Here is a 23,834-nt window from a genome sequence, read left to right as displayed (position 1 = left end):
GGATGTGATCCAGAGCATCCACTAGGGAGAGAAAAATCATCACACAGTTAAAAACAATCCCTGGAAGGAGGCTTGGTAACTAATGTACAAAAAAAGCTGACTGCCTCCACCATAGGGTAAATCTGGTATTTACTCACTTTATCTCTAAAAAAGCTTTTGCAGACTATTCATTAATGTTTGCATAAAGAAAAGAGACCCACATGTGCCTTTTGATTGGGATGTTTCTTTTTTTAGAGTTTATTTATTTATTGGGGGGGGGGAGGGGCAGAGAGAGACAAAGAGAATCCCAAGCAGGCTCCTTGCTCTCAGGGTGTCACCCAGTGTGGGGCTCAAACTCACCAACTGTGAGATCATGACCTGAGCCAAAATCAAGAGTCAGACGCTTAATTGCCTGAGCCACCCAGGCACCCCTTGATTGTGAAGTTTAATAGGAAGTTTGCATTGACTCAAATAGGCATTGGAGAACATGTTGGCCTACTTAGTTATAATTAGGTATGTATGCAAAAATTGCATATTATTACTCAAAATAGACCATTGCTTACTCTTTCAACAGTGCACAGTTATCTTAATAAACACAGTACATCCATTCTCATTCCTCAAAGCAGAATTGACCATTCCCTCTACTTTGGGGGCCTAATGTACCTTGTAAGGACCTTAATAATGGAACCTGTGATCCTTTAGTCTTTTGTTTGTATGACTGTCTTCCTACACCCCACTGTTTCTATTCCCCCAGGCTATAAGTCTCTTGAGGATAAAGACTTCCTATTCCTTCTTGAGCCCTCAATGCTCAATAGACTGCCTAGCACACAGCAGGTGCTTCACAACACGAGGGTGGAAAAGGGGGTGAGGCAGAAAGCATTAAGAAGGCAGAAACTTAATCTTTTATTCCTTGTTGCCTGGCCTATAAATTTTTTTTTTCAACGTTTATTTATTTTTGGGACAGAGAGAGACAGAGCATGAACGGGGGAGGGGCAGAGAGAGAGGGAGACACAGAATCGGAAACAGGCTCCAGGCTCTGAGCCATCAGCCCAGAGCCTGACGCGGGGCTCGAACTCACGGACCGTGAGATCGTGACCTGGCTGAAGTTGGACGCTTAACCGACTGCGCCACCCAGGCTCCCCATAAATATTTTTGAAATTAGTGGATGGACTGAAGAAACAAAAGAACAGCAGTATTAAGGCATGAAAGTACAGAGCTTGGCTGTAATGAATGTCATCTTTCATCAATTCTAAAACATCTTTTCTTATATTTTGACAGGACATTAGGATGCATTTTATAATGAATGGCATCTTTGCATGGTGTCATAGTTTATTTGGAACCTTATTTTCTCTTTCTTTCTCAGTGGTGAATAGGATAGCTGTACACGTTAGAAACAATAGTGTCTCAGGCACCTGGCTGGCTCAGCCAGAAAAGCATGTGATTCTTGATCACAGGGTTGTGAGTTTGAGCCCTACACTGGGTGAACAGATTACTTAAAAATAAAATCTTAAAGAGAAAAAGAAATGATGGTGTCACTGATTCAGTGAAATACAATCTTTTGATGTGACTGAGGTAAGAAGGGCTGGAACCATGACTATAAAATTGTACTGAATTTTCCACAAGAGTAGAAACAAAAAGAGAGGCTGGGCCTTTTTAGTAAATAGAGTGGCTTTGGGTCTCACAATGACTCCCCCTTGAGGAGAAGCGGCCCAAGTGGGGCTCCCACTATGCTAAGTGACCTTACCTTTCTGGGGCACTGATTGGTTCAGGAATGGTCACATGATCCAAACTGAGCCAATCATTACTCTGAAATTTTTTACTTAGAGCCAGTAAGAATGTAGGTCACTTCTCTGCTTTGACAACAGTGAGATTCAAAGTTTAGGAGCATTTGGTGACCATGCTCCCTACCATGTAGGAAGAAAATCAAAGGCAACAGGCAGAATTTTGACATTGAGTACCTGTTTGGCTCAAACTAGCTACATGCTCACCAAACCTATTTCTTTTTCTTCCTGGGCAAACAGGCCATATTTCTCAGCCTCCTTTACCATTAGGTGGAGTCATGTACTCATGTACTGAGTAATAATTGATAGAACGAGGACAGAAGTAATATAAGCCACTTCCAGATCTGGCCCATGAAAACCTCTCACATGAGATCCTTGAATCTACCTCTCCATCTGCAGGTTAAAAGGAGAGAATTCTAACACAGAGGAGAAGGGAACCAAAAAACGGAGAAGTGTGTCCCTGAAACACAGAAACTGGCTTAACCAGGAGAAACTATGTTGAACTGCTGTCTGAACAAGAAAAACACTTCATTTGTGTTAAGCACCAAAATTTGGGGGTTGTTAGGGCAGTTACCTACTCTAAAACCTCTCAGCTCCAGCTGTACCCCTCCTTCCAATGGTTATATGAAATACCTCAGCATTCTTCTCATCAAGTCCCTCTTCACCCAAGCTAGTTTGAATTGGGTTTCTTTCATTTACAACCCAAAGAGTTCTGAGAAATGTAGCCAAGAAGAATGAATTACAATAATTTGAAATGGCATAAAGATAGGGCTAAGCAGCAATCCCCAAGTGTCTGAGGAACACACCTAGAAGATTTCTCAGAACAGAGAAATAATCCCAACACACTTAATGACAACACACAGAAGACTCTTCAGTTTCCCAGGGCTTTCTGGCTCTAAACTCATAAACCACTTACAGTGAGATACTCTCTCCCCATTCTCATTTCATTACCAGAAGCATATGCAGAGTTGTAATAGTGTTGCCTTAGGGTCCACCTACTATCAAATATCCTCAGGAGTTCCCAACCATCCAGAGCCCTAGCAAGCAAGATAAACCTCATTTATCATACACAGCCAGCTTTGCTGTCCCTGGATTTCTTGGGAAATGGATCCACATACAGCTCTAAGAATCCAAGTAATTACTCTGGGGTGACTAGCTCTGGGTATGAGTGTATAACCCTGACCGGAGTTTTCGAAGAAAATATTAAGAATCACCAAAGGTTCTGGGAGTATTATAATGAAAAAGATTACAAAAATAAACATGAGAATGATACCATGCATGCCTACTTGAGCAATGAAAAGATTTGCCAGGAACTGGGGCCAGAGATGACAGAGCATGCATCCTGCTCAGTTTCCAGAAATGTCTCTCATTGAGCCAAATTTGTTTTATAACAACAAGCACTGACATCTGTTATACATTCTACGGGCTTGTTATACAGCACTTCAATACTATACATTGAGTTATTTGCCTCTCACAATGGTATGAAGTTAGGATTGTCCTCAGTCCTTCATTTAGAGCTAAGAACACATGCTCAGACAGGTCAAGTCTCACAGTCCCAGGATTTGTGACTTGGGCCAAGACTTGAACTCCAATCCCCTTACCCTACATCCTCTGTCCATTTCACTGTAGCCCAAACTGGAATACCAGGGCAGAGAAACGGCCCACTGGCATCATTTCACCACTGCTGTAATTCATTAGCTCATTTGGAGGTCAGTTTGCTACTTTGTGCAACCATATGTAGGAGCTTTTTGGGGGGTTAAAGGCCCAGGATAAATGCCTGGCCTGCTTCCAAATCAAGCTGGGAAGACACTCCCTGACAAGACACAATAGCTTATGTGCACAGGAAGACTTGAGCGAGGAGGAAGGAGCCTGAAATAAGGGGTTAAAAGTGGAAACTTCTATGTGATCCTGTCAAAACCTCAGAGATGGAGGCCTCTGAGAGCCAGGCAAAAAGCTGAGCTCTATCAGGACCCCAAAGAGGGGATCTGGGGCAAGGGAAGTAAAGTTACCCTTTTTGGGGGAAGGAGAGGGGATCAAATACATTAAACTGAGCTGGTCTCAATCAGCATTCTCTTAGATGACTTTTTTTTTTTAAGTTTTTAAAATGTATTTATTTTGAGAGAGAGAGAGAGAGAGAGAGAGAGAGAGAGAGAGAGAGAGAGAGAGAGGCAGACAGAGAGGAATAGAGAGAATCCCAAGCAGGCTCCACATTGTCAGTGCAAAGCCAAAGGTGGGGTTCAGGCTCACAAACTGAGATCATGACCTGACCTGAAATCAAGAGTCTGATGATTAGCCAACTGAGCCACCCAGGTGCCCCTCTCAGATGACTTTTATGAGCCACTTCTAAGAGACAAACTGCCAACATCAAACATTCATATACTATAAGGAAAGGCAAAAAAGGCATGGGGAGAATTAACATTTTAGTAAGAGTCATTTATCTGTGGGAGCCAGTGACCCACCAGTTCAGAAGGAAGACATAGAAAATTGGGGGAGCTGCCCTTTGGCATGTTGGAAAATTTCAAGAGCAAGCCACCCCTAAATATCGCTACTTTCTAGGCTCCAAGGATGAGAGGGAAGCCCTGTTGCCTGGTGTGGATTTTGTATCCAGAAACAGAAAATCAAGGAACCTGAAGAAGCATGGGGTAGTAGAAAGGGCAAAGGCCTTGATTTTAACAAACTTGGGCTTGAGTCCCAGCTCAGTCTCCTGTTAGCTGTTACCTTAAGCATGTTAAACCTCCTTGAGGCTTAATGTCCATATCTGTGAAGGATAAGACTTGGGGAGAATAAAACAAAATTATAAATGTAAAGGACTTAGTACAATGCTTGATATGTATTAGCTGCTCAATACATTTAGTTCTTTTAACTTTTCCCCCCTCAAACCTCACTTCAACTCCTTAGCATTGGAATTCTAATACTGAATCATTCTAATTCTTAGTAATTCACTGGTCCTTAATAGTATTGAAAGAATATATTGGGGCGCCTGGGTGGCTCAGTCAGTTAAGCGTCCGACTTCAGCTCAGGTCACGATCTCGCGGTCCATGAGTTCGAGCCCCGTGTCGGGCTCTGGGCTGATGGCTCAGAGCCTGGAGCCTGCTTCCAATTCTGTGTCTCCCTCTCTCTCTGCCCCTCCCCCGTTCATGCTCTGTCTCTCTCTGTCTCAAAAATAAATAAACGTTTAAAAAAATTTAAAAAAAAAAGAAAGAATATATTGGCCATTTCACTTGCCTCTTTGAAACATAATCATCTGTGACTTTAGTTGTGAACACCTTAAATAACTCTGGGTCCTTGGGCCTTACTAGTCTACTCCATGCTTCCTAAATTTCCTTAAAAAAAAAAATTAACCCCTAGGTCTCTCTTCAACTTTATCATCTTTCTCCAATCTGAAAGAGAATTCAAACTATATCAATATTTGGCTGCACTCACTTGTCAAAATCAACTACACTTTCCACAAGACTTAAAATAAAAAGGAGTTCTAAGGTCAACAAAGCTTAACTGAATTTAATAAATATGCAGTGTTCTTATAACCAGAGGAACAACAAGAAGGATAAAGTTCTCATGGTCTTCCTCATTACCTTCCTAGCCTTTGGGATAATTTCCTCTTGACATCCACTCATCCAAGACAGGGACAGGTGTCCCTTCTCTATGCTCCAGTCTTCTTGTGTACACCACTACGAATGCTATGGCCATACTGTACAATAATCATCCATTTCATCTCCTTCACAATCTCCCTTCAGGCAAGAACTGTGTTATGCCAAATCTCAATAACCAGTCCCAGTACCCACCAGCTCAATACCTGGTATATAATAGATACCAAATTAGTGTTGCATGGATGGGTAGATGGGTAGATGGATAGATGAAAAAATAAATAGGGTTTTTTGATCTGGGAGAAACCTTAGAAATAATCTAGTCCAATACCAGGTCTTCATTTCACAGACACGGAAGCAGGGCCTCAGAGCTGTCAGGTAACTCCACCAAGGTAGTCTCAAAGCAGCAAGAAGATGACAAGTGGTGGAAGTCACATGCCATTTTTACCGTGAGTTCAAAGGCAGACATCACTTCACACTCATCCCCAAGAGAAGATAGCGTAGCTTTGTGGATACGGAGAGCATGGGCTCCACAGGCAAAGTGTTGCTTCGGCTACCTATTGGCCATGTGACTTTGGGCAAGTTACTTCACCTCTCTGAGTCACAATCCCGGCCTTTGTTAATTAGGGATATTAATAACTTCAGAGTTGTTGGGGGTGTTGCATCTGCCAACATACATAAAGTGCCTAGCATAGCACGGGCACTATGTGCTAAATATATGTTTACTGAATGAATCATGAATGAGTCCCTGTCCGGCATACCACAACTTCATGAACCTGGTTTAGACTTTGCATTTAAGTCTCTGCCCACATGGAAGGTGGTTGGGACACCCATAATTATAGAGTCACTTCGAGATTTGTTCCTTGCTAAAACTGGATCTTTAAGCAGCCTCAAGCCTCTATAACATTGCTCACTATTCCCTTTACCCGGGCTGCCCTTCCCACCTTCCTCATTGCCACATAAATCTGACCCATCTTCCATTGCCTAGTCAGAGCTGCCCTGTCTAGAAAGCCTCTCTAATTCCTATGACTGCACCAGTCTTTCTTGTCTCACTAATTACTTTCTACCACATAGTAGGGGAGAGTATATCTGTCTGGGTTTTTAAAATTGTGATAAAATATACATCACATAAAATGTATAATCTTAACCAGTTGTAAGTGTACAGTTCAGTGGTGTTAGGTATATTCACAGTGTTGTAAAACCAATATCCAGAACTTTTTCATTTTTCAAAACTGAAACTCTATACACATTAAACAACAACTCCCCAATTTTTCCCTCCCTCTAGCCCCTGGCAACCACTATTCTACTTTCTGTTTCTATAAGTGTTACTATTCCAGGTACCTCATATAAGTGTAATTGTATGATATTCATCCACTTGTATTTGGTTTATTTCTCTTAGCATAATGTCCTTAAGATTCAGCCATGTTGTAGCATGTGTTAGAATTTCCTTCCTTTTTAAGGCTGAATAATATTCTACTATATGTACATCTACATTCGGCTTATCCATGCATCTGTTGATGGACACTTGGGTTGCTTCTACCCTTTGGCTATGGTGAATAATGCTGTTATGAACATGGACATATAGGGATATATCTGTTTTATCTCCTCTACTTGAGTGTGAGCTTCTTAATGACAAAGCCTGGGTCTCAATCTTCTCTAGGTGCCTAACATGTGATAGGCACTCAGTAAATATCCATTAAGTAAATAAGACAGGAATCTGTTCCAAAAATGAAGTGAAAAAGTAATCATCTTCTCCACAAATCTGCAAAATGGTAGTATCACACAGCAGAAAAGTACGGGCTTTGCAGTAAGACAGTCCTGATTTCTAGTCCTGGATCTGATTTTATTAGTCTTACAATCTTAGGCATGTTACTTAAGCTCTCAGAGCTGCAGTTCCTCATGTGGTTTTTGCCACAACTAAAAGCCACAACTTATGTAAAGCAGTTAACATAGCACTTGACACATCATAAACTCAAAAAATGTTTAGCAATATTATTATAAAGTCCTATAATAAAAGTAACTTGGGGAGGCTCGAGCCTGGCTGGCTCAATCAATAGAGCATGCGACTCCTGATTCGGGGTCATGCATTCAAGCCCCCACTGAGATTACTCAAAACAACAACAACAACAACAACAACAACAACAACAACAACAACAATCTTCTTATTGCACATACAAACATGCCATTTAGCTTCCTAGCCATGGTAACCTTAAAGGCAAAGAACATAAAAAAATTCTCAGACCAAACCATTTACAGCAGGTAATAGTCAAAACAGAAAGACACTACCACAGCAGCAACAATGATTCTGGACTGATATCACTGAATGTGGAATCTTGAGCTATACAGTTGCAGCACATGAGCTGGAAATTTTGTCACTTCAAAGGGACAGACTTACATCTTATACAAAAGATCATCTCATTTAGAAAAGCAGCCTGTCCAAGTTCTCATGAATGTTTTTTTTTTAAAACATTTATTTCTTTTTGGGACAGAGAGAGACAGAGCATGAGCAGGTGAGGGTCAGAGAGAGAGGGAGACACAGAATCTGAAACAGGCTCCAGGCTCTGAGCTGTCAGCACAGAGCCCGACGCGGGGCTGGAACTCACGGACCGTGAGATCGTGACCTGAGCTGAAGTCGGCCGCTTAACCGACTGAGCCACCCAGGTGCCCCAATCTCATGAATGTTTTTTTTTTTTTTCAACGTTTATTTATTTTGGGGACAGAGAGAGACAGAGCATGAACGGGGGAGGGGCTCATGAATGTTTTAAAATCAGGATTACTTGAGGTTTTTTGGGTGCTTGGGCTAAATCTATTTTGAATTTAATCATAATTCAGGTTTTGAAGCTTTTAGTAAAAGATGAAAGAAATAAATAGATCTTGATCTTTAGTACTGTTTCAGACAGAAGTATTTATTTCAATCTGTCTCAAAGGAAATTGAGCTCCCCACCCCACTCCCGGTTCCTCTAGGACATGAATTCCTTTTGAGGTTGCTATCCGAATTTTCCAGACCAGAAACATTCCTTCCAACGTTAGCTCTTAGAAAGGCAAGTTTTTGAGTCTTAGAAGGAAAAGCTTATTCAAGCTTCTTTTTGTCTGCCAAAACAATTAACATTTGCTATGGCTAATTCAAATGGCTCTCCCAGACAAAATCAGAAACTTGACCATGTAGTTGGGGGAAGAGGGAAAAGAAAAAAAAAGAGAAGGTAAGGGGAAGTTGCCCAAATGCTAATACTGGCCCCAAAATGGCCCCAAGTGATCATAACCCCTAACCTTCTTAAGATAATCATGATTCCTTGTAAATTTAACACTATACTGAGATAATTTATTAAATGGATAACTAAATATGATTTTATGTCTCTCCCAATTTTGTTTTTTTTTAAGTTTACTTTTATTTATTTTTTTTAGTGGGGGCGGGGGAGAGGGAACAAGTGGGAGAGGGGCAGAGAAAGAGGAAGATGGAATCCTAAGCAGGTTCCATGCTATGGATACAGAACCCAACGCAGGACTCAAACTCACAAACCGTGACATCATGACCTGATCTGAAATCAAGAGTTGGGTGCTTAACCGACTGAGCCAGCCAGGTGCCCCCCAAATAAAGCTATTTTAAAAGTCAACTTTATAATAAAATAGTAAATGTTAAGAAATCTCACAACGCACACATGCATGCACATACACATACCACTCATTTTTACAGCCCTGTACCAGTAACTACTTTGTTATTTAAGATCCTTCCAGGGTTTCTTTGTGCAAGTTCAAATGTATTTTCTTATCCCTGCTTCTTTCACAAAATATGCACTCTTCTGCACATTCCTTCTTTCATATAATATATCCTTTGAGATTTTTCTATATTAGTACTTACAGAATACCCTAATTCTTGTTTGTGTTTTAATAGTTTCCCTTGTGTGAACATACTCATTTATTTAACCTGTTTCCCACTGACCCACACTTAGGGTTGTTTCCAATCATTTGCTATAAGCAACAATGATGCAATGTTTGTTCATTCTTTTTTTTTAAATTTTTTTAATGTTTATTTATTTTTGAGAGAGAGAGAGAGATAGAGTATGAGTGGGCGAGGTATAGAGCGAGAGGGAAACACAGAATCCAAAGCAGGCTCCAAGCTCCAAGCTGTCAGCACAGAGCCTGATGCAAGGCTTGAACTCACGAGCTGTGAGATCATGATCTGAGCCAAAGTCAGATGCCCAACTGACTGGGCCACCCAGGCGCCCCTCCTTGTTCATTCTGTTTAACTTGATTTCATCAGGTGATGTTCTGTTCCTGGACTGCCAGTGAGGCAACAGAGTTGTCAAAACTGGGTGTGCGTCTGGCCTCTTCTGCTAACTGGCTGTGACTCTCAGAAAGTTACTTGTATTTTCTGACTCTTAATTTCCTCACTTGTAAATGGGCATAAGGTTGGTAATGGATTACAACACACTGGGAGAAAAAAAGAATTGAGGAATCCAGGTAAAAAAAAGGGGGGGGGGAGGAGGAGGAAGAGGAAGAGGAAGAGTTGAAAGCTGATCTATCAAAAAAACACATGGTTCATAAATATAGAAGTAAATCATCCTTTAATAGACACCGTTTGACTTAGGCCATGATTATCAGTAGATATTAAAATCATTGGATAGACGTTGTTGAGGAACAGGATATTCAAACAATCTCAAAGTATCACCGCACAATTTTGCTTATTACAAAGAGAAACAGGTACCTTTACAATGAAGAGATCAAGGCAATATCACTTCATCCACATGATCAAATCTCACATCACCAGTGATGTTACAAACTGATACTATGTGTCACCTAATGTGATGCAAAGAAAAGGATGCAACATTGTCTATGTGGAATTCCTACTACAAGCATTTAACTGGAGTTTGTTACAGAAAAAACAATCAGACTAATCCAATTTATGGTCTACCAGGCAATAGACTTGAAATCTTCAAAATTTCAATGTCATAAAAGACAAAAAAGGCCGAGATACTACACTACATTAAAGGAAACTAAACAGAATTACTTTGTGTTAAAGGGCAGAGGGGGCGAGAGAGAGGAGAGAGAGAGACAAAGAGACAGAGAGAGAGGGAGAAAGGAACAGAGACTGATTATAGAAACATTAGAACTGTGGAAATCTGAAAAATATTGTTTCAATGTAATGATATTGTGGTAAATGGGAGAATTCCCTGTGTCTTAAGAGATACATGCTCCAGAGCTTAGAGATAAAGTGTTGTAACGTCTGCAACTCACTCTTAAATGAGTTTTTTGGGAAAAGAAGTGTACACGCGCACACATTTCAACTAACTCCGAAGATCTAAGGAAACCTCCTCCCCATGTGCCTGAAGGTGAAAGGAACCATATCAAAGTAAATGCCACCAGCCAGTCCTACCTTCATGAAGCTTATACTTTTGATCAGAAGGCGAGGCAAAAACAGGAAGCAGCTGGAGATGCTTTTGGTTTTGGTTCCAGAAAATCTACCTAGGGCCTACATCTGCAAATTATTTTTAAGCTAGGTAACTTTTAAAACAAAACAAAACAAAACAAGTTACTTAACCTCACTAAGAATTGTTTCCTCATTTATATGGGAAAAAATGGAACTAAAATCTACCACCTAACTTTGAGATTATATATTTTTTTATTTTTATTTTTTAATGTTCATTCATTTTTGAGAGACAGTGCATGACCAGGGGAGGGTCAAAGAGAGAAGGAGACACAGAATCCGAAGCAGGCTCCAGGCTCTGAGCTGTCAGCACAGAGCCCGATGGGGGGCTCAAACCCACGGATGGTGAGATCATAACCCGAGCTGAAGTCAGACACTTAACCAACTGAGCCACCCAGGCAACCCCTAAATTTGAGATTATAAAACAGCATACAAAATACACCTTTGTAAAGCATCTTTCATTGAACACTCTCATTAAAAGATATTAGTCTCGGGGCACCTGGGTGGCTCAGTTAGTTAAGCGTCCAACTCTTGATCACAGCTCAGGTCATGATCTCACTGTTTGTGAGATTGAGCCCTGCATCTGGCTCTGCACTGACCATGTGGACCCTGCTTAGGATTCTCTCCCTCCCTCTCTCTCTGCCCTTCCCTTGCTCATGCCCTCTTCTCTAAATAAATAAATAAATAAATAAATAAATAAATAAATAAACTCTCAAACTCTCAAAATAAATAAACTTTACACACACACACACACACACACACACACACACATAAAAGGACGGCTCCTGATGTTTCCACCTTTGTTTCCTTCTCAGAAAACCCAGCACAGAATCTCCAATTTAGCTTATGCTCACAAATATTGGCCAAAGAAGTAACAATAAGACATTACAGGACAGAATGCCTTAAAAAAGTCCTTTGGAATACAAATGGCATTGGAATTAAATGAAAGAATAATATGAGCTGCCCCAGTGAGAGACAGCAGCCCCTTAACAACAGCACATATTTATGTACATATAAATTTGCCAAAGTCTTTTTAGACACATTATCTCATTTTGACCTCAAAATAACCCCCAATTAATAGAAGAAGAAACTGAGACTTGAAGAGATAAATTTCCACATAGCACAGAGCTCAAATCTGTGTGCTCCACCCAGCCACATAAGAATGGAAATAATTCATAGCTTGTAAACCTTGCAATCTTTTCCCCAGGGTCTCTGCTGGAACAGAGTGAGTCACTCACTGATGGCCACTCCTAAATTCATACCTTTTCTCCAAAAAAAAATGCCAAAAATCTGCCCTGGGATTGCTCCTATTGATCTTCAGAAAGATGAACGGTGGGGCCTTTCAACTACCTGATTCAGCTGTTTTAAAAGTGGAGCTTAAATTCCCCTTTCTAGTGTGGTTGTGTGACTGCAATAGAGAGGAAGTGAGCAGTAGAGGTTATTTTCATCTCAAGGTGATGCTGTCTACATTTTAGTGAAATTAACCATAACTCAAAAATTTTCTGAAAAATTTTCTGGGGAAAACTCTTGGCTGTTTTATTGTTTCAGTTCACTTTTTAAAGATCACACTGTGTTGTAGGCAGAGATAATGTATTTTATTTCTTTCTTCCAGAGATTTTCACATTATTTACATACTCACCTGTATTATCACAGCCATTACAAAAGCAGCAGGAGCTCCGTGATTCCATTTTTGCCCACTTTCTGTCCACCCATCACAACTTCCTTCCCTTTAATAAGAGTTTACCCCAAGTGGCTAGTGGACTTGGCAAAGGTAAGTAGAAATGGCACTGTCACAGACTGTTGGTAAAAATTTAAACGGGGGAGCAATTAACGGGGAACTGTTTATGCCCTCTGACCAAGCATGTCCACCCCCAGAAATGTATCCGACAGAAATAATCCCACAAGTTGATCACAAAAGGATGCATACTCAAATGCACACTGCAGTGGTATCCCACAGCCTTTAAGACAGGTAAGTTAGAACAACGTGCAAATGTGTGGGACAAATACTCAAAATATATTAAGAGGCAGCAAATAGAATTATATATATTTTAATAGTATCATTAGTATATGTGTGTGTGTGGGGGGGGAATGACAGAGGGATACATATCAAAATCTCAAAGTGAGGTGGAATCAAATCTATGTGAGGTGTAATTAAGGGGAATCTCCTGTATCCAGTTCATTATCTATTTCTGTAATACATTTTGATTAATCTTATGTCTAGACTCAAAAAAAAAATGTAGGATATATATTTAACCTGCCACTTGCCATTGTTTCCTCTTCGTTGGGAGCAGCTAGTGCTCCAGCTACCTCACTACCTCTAGTAATATCAAAGATAGCGTGCCAGCTCCAGAAGTTTGCATTCTTTTTTTTTTTTATGTTTTATTTATTTTTGAGAGAGAGAGAGAGAGAAAGAACGGGTGCGAGTGGGGGAGGGGTAACAGAAAGGGGACAGAGGATCCACAGTGGGCTCTGTGCTGACAGCATGAGCCCAATGTGGGGCTCAAACCCACAAACTGCGAGATCATGACTTGAGCTGAAGTCAGATACTCAACTGATGGAATCATCCAGGCACCCCTAGAAGTTTGCATTCTTACAGAATGACAGGATTGTGTTTAGAAAGGACAGTTAAAAATCCCTTAAAATATCCCCAATAATTGGTATCACAGCCCATACATAGGCTGATTAAATACTTGCAGTAACCAAGAAAATCACTGTCTTCTGAAGCAACCCTTGATGTCTTCTAGCTTTGGTGTGACATTCCTAATGATGACATTCAGGAACAGCAACTGATCTAGACACCAATATCCACAATATGTCAGGCTAAGCAGATGGAAGAATTATTGCATCCAAGAAAACTAACATTGTTACTGATTATCTAATATGCAGCTCCCATTCAAATTTCCTCAATTGCCCCCAAAATGTCCTTTGTAGCTTTTTTTTTTTTTTTAAAGTACAGGATCCAATCAAGAGTTACATGCTGCATTTGGTTGTCATAGCTCTTCAGTCTCCTTTAATCTAGGTCAGTCCCCTATGTATTTTGTTTTATTTTGTTTTGTTTCTCTTTCACGACATTGACATTTTCAAAGATTGCAGGCCAGCTGTTTTGCAGTATGTCCCACAATCTGGATGTGCCTGATTATTTCCTCATGATTAGATTTAGGTTAAACATTTTTGGCAAGAATTCTGCATCAGTGATATTGTGTACTTCTCACTGCATCAGGTTGTCCAGTTTTACTGTTATCTTTTTTGTTTGTGTTATCCTTGTGGTTATTAAGCGAGTATCAGCCAATAAATAAAATATTTAAACCAAGAAATAAATATAACGTTAAAAACAATTACTATGACCACTAGGTATACAAGGCATAGTGACAGACATTTAAAAAAATATATTATCTCATTTAAACCTCACAACAATCTTGCAAAAAACCTGAGTTCCAAAGATACTAAATAACTTGCCTAAAGACACACATATAGTGACAGAAAAATATGTGCATGCACACATGAACTCTCTCTCTCTCACTCACTCACACACACACACTTTAACATATGATCCTGGCATCATGGTCTCTGCAAGGACCCTCTAGAGACAACTAAAGACCACTACCTTAGACACATCTTGCGGAGACTATCTAGTTTTCAATGGTTGGATTCCTATGGAGAAGGAACTGAAAACAAATTATCTATGGTCTATATAAAATTCTTCCATACTTGGAAGTGTTCTTATTTGGAGATGAGCCACATTTCCATCATAGCCAAGAAAATAAGGCAATGGTTCCATAAACTATTATAACATTCTGGTGTTTTGTTCATCATTTTTTTTTTTTTTTACTCTTCTGCAACAAAGTGAGAAAAATAAAGACAATGTAGAGAATTTTTCATAAAGCTCAATATATTTTTAATTTTAAAAGTATGGTCTCCCTCAACTTTTGGTATTAAATGTCCTTTATTTTATGAGATAAAAGTGAAGAGGTCATTTTTAAAAAAATATATCTTTACTATAGAAAAATAACCATTGTCAATAGCACAGCCAATTTTATCTTATTTTTTGTAATTCTGCTTGTTATAAAATTCAAAACTTTGAGACTCACTAATTTAGGGAACACTATACAATTTTAAAATTATTTTTGAGAAACTAACTTGAATAAAGGAAGTTCAGTCCAAAAAGAAACCAGATCTGAAATATTTCTGAATTTCCCTAAAAGTCATCTACAAAATATCTCAAAGGCTGCAGGTCTCAGGAACACATTTTAAAGGATTTGTTAAAAGCATTTCACATTTGCCACTTGGCATTACTAAATGTCCTCTTCCAATGCATTGATACTTCCTGCTTTTGAATGGACCCTCAGTGACTTAAGTTAATTTACTCAGTCAACAAACTTTCAGAGTCCCTAATCTGTGCAAGATACTCTATTTGGAGCCCTTTCTTGCTTCGTGTCTCAGGTCAAAGGTCTCCTGCCCCTCTCACCAATAAGAAAGAATGAAAGCCTTCCTTGGGGCTGTGCTCTCCTACGGTGGCCTACATCACTCTCTTTATGTGACTATGTCTCTCTCACCAAGTGAATTCTGCCAAAGCAAACACTATCTCATTCAATACTGTATTCTTAGCATGGTGCATATACAGCTAGGGGGAATCAGCATAAATTAATAGAATGAATATATTTTACAGATGCGGAAACTAAAGTTCAGAAACAGAATATAACATGTCCAACATCATACAGCTAATAAATAAGCAGCACCTGATCTTAGAAAGCTTCACAGACCTGTCTTCAAGTCCACTATGCCACATCCTACACTTGGACAGGCTGAAGGAGAGAAAGATCTTGATGTCTGTCTGGAGCTTCAGAGTCAACCTGCCCAAAAGTCCCTCCTTGAACAAATAGACAAAAATCTGGACTCTGTCGAGTGTTCTTTTTTTCTAAAAATGGCATTCCCAGTTGCTCAAGGAAAAACTCTCTTGACTCCTCTCTATCCTCACATCTACTCAATCAACAATCTTATCAGTTATCATCTTCAAGTTGAGCATCTCTCCAATCTCTTTCCTTCTCTCCAAGCCATCTGCCACCACCCTAGACCCAAGCCACCATCATCCCTCATGCAGACTACAAGAATGACTTGCTACTTGTCATCCACACATTCACTTTGACCAGTCCTTTCCTCCAATCTCTTCTTCACATAACAGCTAAGGTGATGTTTTCCATATCATTCTACATATATAATTCATCTAGCTAACTAAAGCCCTTTATTAGGTTCCTATTACTGTTAGAATAAAGACCAAAATTCACATAAGGCTCAGAAAACTCTACACTCTGCCCACCTCTCCAGCCTGCTCTGGTCTCACTCCCCTTTGCTCTGCTTCCATATACTGACTGACGTCCTTTCAAACCCTCATATTCACTCCTCTGTCTTTTGTACTTTGAACATGCAGTTTCCCTTGTCAGAAGCCTTCTTTGTGTCCCTGTAAGCACCTCTCATTGACAACCTAACTTACTTTCACTCACTCTTCAAGTTTCCTGAAGTGTTGTCTCCTATAGGAATCCTTCTCTGATTCCCCTAGACAGGGTGAAAGCACCAGTGAGGCACTCCTATTCGACCTTATAGCACATCTCCTTTTTGTCAGTAACATTCATCACACTGTGATTACTTGTCCAATGATTATCTCCCTGGTAGAATAGAAATGCCATGAGGGCAGGGGAAACCTCTCTTCCCACTGATATATCCTCAGTCCTGAAAACACAGTAGTTGCTCAATTAATATTTGCTGTCAGAATGATGAACTGGGACCAAATGGTAGCAGGCTATGATGATATGAGGCTAAGTAAGCCAAGGGGCAAGGATCGTTATCTATTTGCAAATATGTAAACAGAGGCAGAAAGAAATGCATAGTTATTCAAGGTCACAGAGACAGTGATGGCGCTACATCTAACCCATCAGTCAGCTCATTTGTCCCTTTAAAACACTACAAAGCATCAGTAGGAGGGGGAGGATCTTAAAATAAGAAAATTAGTAATGAGGGGAGACTAGGAAGCTCAGTTGGTTGAGCGTCTGACTTTGGCTCAGGTGATCTCGTGGTTTGTGAGTTCAAGCCCCAAGTCGGGCTCTGTGCCAACAGCTCAGAGCCTGGAAGCTGCTTCAGATTCTGTGATTCCCTCTCTCTGTCCCTCTCCTGCTCATGTTCTCTCTCTTTCAAAGAATAAACATTAAAAAAAAATTTTTTTTAAGAAAATGAGTAATGAGAAGGTGGTGAGAGACATGTCTAGAAGACCTTCTGAATCTGCCTGTCACACTGGTTGCCTCCATACTACCAACAGTCAGACTCAACGCCTAGAAAAGCACTAATGTTAAACAAACACACATAACCACCACCACTCCCTTCTCCTTAAGGGGCGATATAAAATAACAAATGTTTTTAGGGGCGCCTGGGTGGCGCAGTCGGTTAAGCGTCCGACTTCAGCCAGGTCACGATCTCGCGGTCCGTGAGTTCGAGCCCCGCGTCGGGCTCTGGGCTGATGGCTCAGAGCCTGGAGCCTGTTTCCGATTCTGTGTCTCCCTCTCTCTCTGCCCCTCCCCCGTTCATGCTCTGTCTCTCTCTGTCCCAAAAATAAATAAACGTCGAAAAAAAAATTTTTTTTTAAATAAAATAAAAAATAAAATAACAAATGTTTTCATCCAAAAGAAGACACCACAGGAGGGAATACTGTTGCCACTCCAATTGTCTTTAAAAAAAAAAAATGGGCAGTTTGGCCACCTGGATTGTTCCTCAGCAGTCAACAGAGAAGATGGCCTTCCCACCACTCACTAGAGCAGGAATCAGAAAAAAAAAAACAAAACAAAAAAGTATTAAATGACACAGAAGCCATTTGAAGTCTTCTTATCCTTGGGAATTAAGAGAACATTTCATGTAAAGCAATTTTTTTTAAGTTTTTATTTATTTAAGTAATCTCTACACCCAATGTGGGGCTCAAACCATGACCCCAAGGTAAAGAGTCTCTTGCTCTTCCAACTGAGCCAGCCAGGTGCCCCTCAGGTAAAGCATTTAAAAACCTTGCTAACACACTGGCAGTTCTTAATACAGGTGCCAAGGGAAAGAACAGTGACATGCGCTCAGTGGCAACATGCACTGTCCACAAGCTGCTGAGGCCAAATTATGTCTGTCACAGAAGCCACAAAGGCCACAAGGTCAGGCTCAATGCTGCTCATCTTGCTTGGCACCCACTGAAAGAGAGAGAGAAGTCCAAGAGGACTCTGTGGAATAAATACTCACCAAGTCTACATTCACCATTGAGTTTCTGAGTGAGGTAAAGAAGGGGTGAGGAGGGTATGCAGAGATTGGAAAAAGGCTTAGACGTGATACATTGGTAATAAGAGGAAAATTTTGACATGGAGAGAAAAAATGGGAATTGTAAATGGAGAAACAGGGAAAGAAACTGAAAGAACTTCAAGAGACATAGAGGGGTGGGGCAAGGAAGTTACAGGCGAAAAGGGTAGGCTGGCCAGGAGAATACACAGTAAGCACCAGAGAAACGTAGAGAGAGGCAAAGCCAGGCAGTCTTTTCCCAAATCCCAAAGCTGCTAATTGCATCCCAATAAATCACTCTACTACAAAGCCCATATAATAGACTGTCCTTTGCATTCAGTAACAAGCAGCATTTAACGAAGCATCACCCAGCTGCAACTTTGGAGACCTAAGGTCTGAATCAAAAATGAACAAAATTTGTTCAGCAGCAGAAGACAACCAGTAATGACTTTCACAATGCCTGACCTGGCTAAAAAAAGGTTTGGCAGTTTGGAGTAAGCATAAAATGCTCTGGCATTTCTCCTTCTTTTGACATTCCAGGAGGGGGTGTGGTTGACCCCAAGTCCATTCATTTCCAAGGTTGTAGATCTCTCAGCTAAGACTGGCCCCATCTGTTCTGGAGTCAGCCAGCTGTTTATCTCCAAGTAACATTTATTGCACTAATCATCCTAATAACTCTTACAAAAAAAAAAGCCAAAATCATACAAGCCAGAATGCTTACTGTCCTATTAAGTGCGTCAGTTGGCTTAAAAACAAAACCCAAAAAACAAAAAAACACTACTATGCTCCTGAGTTTCCCTAGCCAGGATCGCTCTTCCTTTCAGGAGGTATCTTGTGAGTACCTTTCAGTAACGGTAAATGAAGGTTAGCAGTGCTTCTAACTTTCCCTTTCCCCAATGCGTTAAAATGAACCAGGGTTTCCCTAATGATCTCTTCTCCAAACCATTAGTTGTGACTGGTGACTGTGCCACACGAAAAGGCAGCTCATTATGGTACCATTGTCAGTGGCAAGGAGCCTACTGCAACATAATTTAAAACACTCACACGAGCACAAATCTGTCGGCTCCACTTCCAAACAATCCTGCAGTAGGGAGAAGAAAAACACTTAACAAAAATGCTGCTTCCAGCAGCCTAAGAGAAGCTTCCTTAGACACGTGAAATGTTTCTGACTGGCAGGGAGTGCACCATTAAAGGACACTGTCACCTCAAATCATCAGAAAAGGCAAGACAAACGACATAGGCACACACACATAAAATAGAGCCCCACAAAACTTAACCTACTCAGGAGAAGCACGCTCATCTTAAAAATAAATAGTGTGTGCTTGCTCGAGCGACATAGAAATGTTCTAAAGTAGTGCAACCACAGTAAATCACTGTCTCCATTTCTCCCCACGCATCACCCCTTCCCACTCAAAACCTCAGCACTCGGGGCCGTCTGTGACAGGACTGCAGTCCGCCACCTCTGCCTTCTTCTGATTTTCCAAGAGCACTTCCCAACATCCTCCCCAGCCCAGCCCCCTCTTCCACCCTCAAAAAGGTTGAGGGGAGTTGCGACTAGGGAATTGGCAGGAATCGGTCCTCCGGCGGGGGAAGGTTGCTAGAGTTGTTCTTTGCAGTGACCCAAATTGCAGAGCTTTTCGCTTAGCAGCACTTGCGAGCACCTCTCCAGCCCTCCCGCCCCCATCTTCCCAAAAGAAAGCCTTGAGAATTAAGCGGGAGGAATAACTTGGTAGAACCATTTGAATAAATCACTTCAACTCACCTGGTTTGGGATATTTCTCCCCACCCCAGGCATAAACAAAAATGATGTGCGAATGAGTCACGCAGGCAAGGGAACGTGTTGCGATGTCCTAAGTCCAAGGGCTGGAGTGAGTCCCTGCCCTGGTGCTGCTGCTACTCTTAGCTCAGCTGGAGCAAGCGGCAATCGCAAGCCCAGCAGCAGCAGGGGGGTGGATAGACCGTAGCACAATGAATGCAGTGGGGTTTTTGCAATGACATCATCCCTCTGTCCAAAAGGCCCCAATAGCCATGCTCAGGAGCGGTGCATTCTGGGAATCGTAGTCTTCTAAAGGCCTGGCAGGACACCGAGGCTATCGCGGGAACTACAATGCCCAAAATGCGCCAAGGTCGGACGTGCCCGGAGTGGGCGAAAGGAGCGAAGGGGACTCGGCCGCCATGTTAGGAGTGCTGGGACGATTCTGCGGATCCCGGCTGAGGTTTTAGGGAGCTTGCGAGCCGAGTGGTGGTGCAGTGGGGACGGTGAGGTGGAGGATAAACCGGTTGGAGAGCCTAAGGCCCGAACCTGGGGACCTGGGGTGGAGGCGGCATCTGGGGACAGATTGTAGGGCGGGTCCGGCTGGAGGCAGAATCAAGAGGCCGACTGGGCCTCGGCCTTACGGTCCAGCGGGTTGTATACAGGCCCCCTACACCTCTTGCTCCTTTTTCTTATTAAGGGATTGAGGGAGTGGGTTTACTTCTGAGCTCAGAGCATCATTTCGGCCGGCTAACAGGACACTCGGAGCGCTTAGTGTCTTTGTTGAGCTGCGGGACGCCGGACGGTTACCCGTTTCACTTCGGAGGAGCCCGCTTCTACCCACGGAGTTGGGTTATTTCTCCCAATTTTATTTTTATCTTTTTGTCATTGATACTCCAACCTTATTAACCCTCCGCAAAGTTTCGGACCCTCTTTGCTTTTTCATAAAGGAATGATTTGCAGAAGGGTCCAAGGAAATCGATGTCGAAAAATCGATGTTGGCTCTAGTAGCCAAAGCTGGAAAGGGACGGAGCTTTGGCGCCGCAATTAAGAAAAGACTAAGAGAGGTCTAAAGGAGTAACACCCTGTTTAAAATGCCCAGGATATTTTTGATGACAGGCCCATTGACGGCTGGCTATCGGTTTCGGAGTAACGTGGGTTCTTGAATAAACTAGAGTGTATGCTAAAATACTGAGAAGACAGGGTGTTCATTAGCATTAATCACCAACTTATTTTAAAAATACATTTAGTGTTTCACCTTTGGTATTCCATATATACTATTACTTTAAGAACTAATTTTTTAAAAACGAAACGAAAGTCACTGGTCTTAAGTTATCTTGCTCAGTATCTCAAGTGAACTGTATTTTTTCCTAATTGTGTTACTGAAACAATGCTGTGTATTTGTTCTTTTTCAGAGTCTGTCTACACTGTGAAAGATGGAAAATTTCTTTTCCTCCTGAGGGTGTCTGAAGGGTTAAAAATGCAATAATACCTTATGCTGTTTTTCTCCCTTTTGCACAATTATTCTGAAAACAAAACTTGTTACTTCGGGTCAGTAAGGGTATGCATTTCACCTCTCTGTTAGTAATACTACAGGTGATGAATGTATTCTATCAGGAAAGGCTAAGCAGAGTGATTAGAAATGATAAAAACATGGTAAAAACAGTCTTTCAGATGTATGCAGATGACAACTTCAAAAACATAGAAGAATGGTCTGCCATGTTTCTGAGAACAAGTCACAAGATGAAAGGCTTTATTTCATTTTTAACAAAAGTAGTATGTGTTGGTTTCATTTATCCATGCAATACAATGGGAAAGACTCATACAAATATTTCTGTTCAGAAATACTGTCTTTGCAAGTAATGGTAAGTATAGGAAAGGGAGCAAAATGTTTGCTGATTTCTTTCTGACCTTCAGTATAACTGTAGAAGTGTTTCACTTTTTTTTTTTAATGTTTACTTATTTTTGAGAGAGAGAATATGAGCAGGGGAGGGGCAGAGAGAATGGGAGACAGGATCGAAAGCACTGACAGCAGAGAGCCCTGCCGCTTAACCGACTGAGTCAGGTGCCCTTAAATGTTTTACATTTAACAGAGAAAATTGGACAGGTTTGCATTTAGGCTTAGTTTCAAACTCTTAAATTATTTTTAGGGGTTGGTGGTTCACTGGTGTGTCTTATTTTACAAACCTTTAGTGAATCTTGTTCGTTGTAGAAGATATTTCTTTATATAAGCAATAACATCCTCAATCTGAGTTACTATGGAAGACAAATTTGCAAGGGCAGGGGGCAGATTGCTTGCAAATCTTGTATGTGAGAAACTAGACCTATATGATGCAGTGATTTCTATAGTGTATAATTTGTCATATGTTTAGGTAGTTTGAAGTTTTCCAGGCTTACATCCAGTGGACATCTAACCATAAAGAAATGAAACATCTATTTAATATCTTTAAAAAGACTCTGATTTAACCTTTAACTTTTAGGGGGAAAAAGTCTGCATCCTTCTTTAGAAATTTTATTTACAAAGTTAATATTTGAGGAATTGGACACCAGCTTCTGAAAGATTAGCCTCAGTGATCCAGAGAAAGCACTGGGTTAGGTGAACGTTGAAAGGTGCGATTAGGAATGCTTGAGGTGGATAAAGCAACTTAAGTTCTTTTCATCTCAGAAAATAATTAGGATATTGATTTGTGTTATAATTATAGGTAGCTTATTAAAGAGTATGGAGTCATTTGCTCTTATGGCAGGGTTTTTTTTCAACAGCTTCAAGTGTCAGGATCACATAGAGAACTCTAAAAATATATAGCTGAGAACTCTAAAATAAAATAAAAATATATAGAGAACTCTAAAAATATAAAATAAAACAGATAGTTGTCCACTCATCTGTTGAATTATTGTTGAATTCTGCTAGGTTGGAACCCATTGTGTATTTTTAAAACTATGAGTGAGTGGACAGTGGTAGGGTAGAGTAGTTCTCTACATCCCATATTTGTGTTTATTGTGGTGCATTACACTAGTAATAATAAAAGTTTTGGCAAAGATTACAGGCTTGTTAGTAATTATACCCATAAATGAATTCTGAAAATGTGTAGATGAGGAAATGATCTGGGGATCAGTCTATACATCGGTGAGGGGAGTGGGTTGGGGAGATTTAGTTTAGCCTTATGAGTACCATGATGTCTTGAATTATCTGGATATTTCTTAGAGTTGAGTGTAATACTAAGAAAGTAAGAATAAGAGACACTTATTGAATAAGAGCTCATGCTATCACAAGGTTATGGTAAAGCTATTCAGATTTTTTTTTTTTTTTTTTAATTTTAGAGAGCAGGAGTCTGGAAAAAGGGCAGAGAGAGAGAATCCCAAGCAGGCCCCATGCTGAGCATGGAACCCAATGTGGGGCTTGATCCCACAACCCTAGGATCATGACTGGAGCTAAAATCAAGTCAGGTACTCAACCTGTTGAGCCACCCAGGTGTCCCAAGCTATTCAAATATTTAAAATATGTATCTTAAAAAAAGGCAACAAGATACTAGAATTTTTTGAAAATAACTTGTCTCTTCAATAACTCCTTTCCTTGCTGTGAATCCTAAGTTTTTAAAATTGGTGATGTCAGGGTGCCTGAGTGGCACAATCAGTTGAGTATCTGACTCGGTTTCAGCCTAGGTCATGATCTCACAGGTTCATGAGTTTGAGCCCTGTGTTGGGTTTTGTGGTGGAAGCATGGAGCCTGCTTGGGACTCTGACTCACACTCCCTCCCTCCCTCCCTCCCTCCCTCCCTCCCTCCCTCCCTCCCTCCCTCTCTCTCTCTGTCTCTCTCTCTCTCTCTCTCTCTCTCTCTCTCTCTCTCCTCCCTCCCTCCCTCCTTCTCCCCCTCTCTCTGTCCCTCCCCCCCCCTCTCTGTCCATCCTGTGCTCATGCTCACTCTGTTTCAAAAATAAATAAACTTTTAAAAATAAATAAAGATGTTATCTTATGTAGAGAGACTAGTACTAAAGGTGCAGTGACAAGAGAATTGGAAAGCAGG

At 40.9% G+C, this 23,834-nt stretch overlaps 1 protein-coding gene and 1 long non-coding RNA gene across 4 annotated transcripts in view; one reads left to right on the top strand and one right to left on the bottom strand.

Moving 5' to 3' along the window:
* Positions 1–20,050, bottom strand: part of RAB30 (RAB30, member RAS oncogene family) — an 84,482-nt gene extending 64,432 nt beyond the window's left edge. The window contains exon 1 of one of the 3 annotated variants that reach the window (XM_045038674.1): positions 19,822–20,050. The gene's annotated coding sequence lies outside the window, so the exon portion shown is untranslated. The remainder of the gene's footprint in view (positions 1–19,821) is intronic. The other 2 variants (XM_045038673.1, XM_006936880.5) reach the window with 2 other exon arrangements.
* A 100-nt stretch (positions 20,051–20,150) lies between these two features.
* On the top strand, positions 20,151–22,853 carry LOC109491941. The gene is made up of 2 exons (XR_002145582.3): positions 20,151–20,318; positions 21,228–22,853. It is a non-coding gene; the product is annotated as an uncharacterized LOC109491941 (long non-coding RNA).
* The last annotated feature ends 981 nt before the right edge of the window (positions 22,854–23,834 follow it).

The sequence above is a fragment of the Felis catus genome, chromosome D1 (assembly GCF_018350175.1).
Source record: "Felis catus isolate Fca126 chromosome D1, F.catus_Fca126_mat1.0, whole genome shotgun sequence".
NCBI classification, from domain to species: domain Eukaryota; kingdom Metazoa; phylum Chordata; class Mammalia; order Carnivora; family Felidae; genus Felis; species Felis catus.
This window is presented reverse-complemented; position numbering and strand designations above follow the sequence as displayed.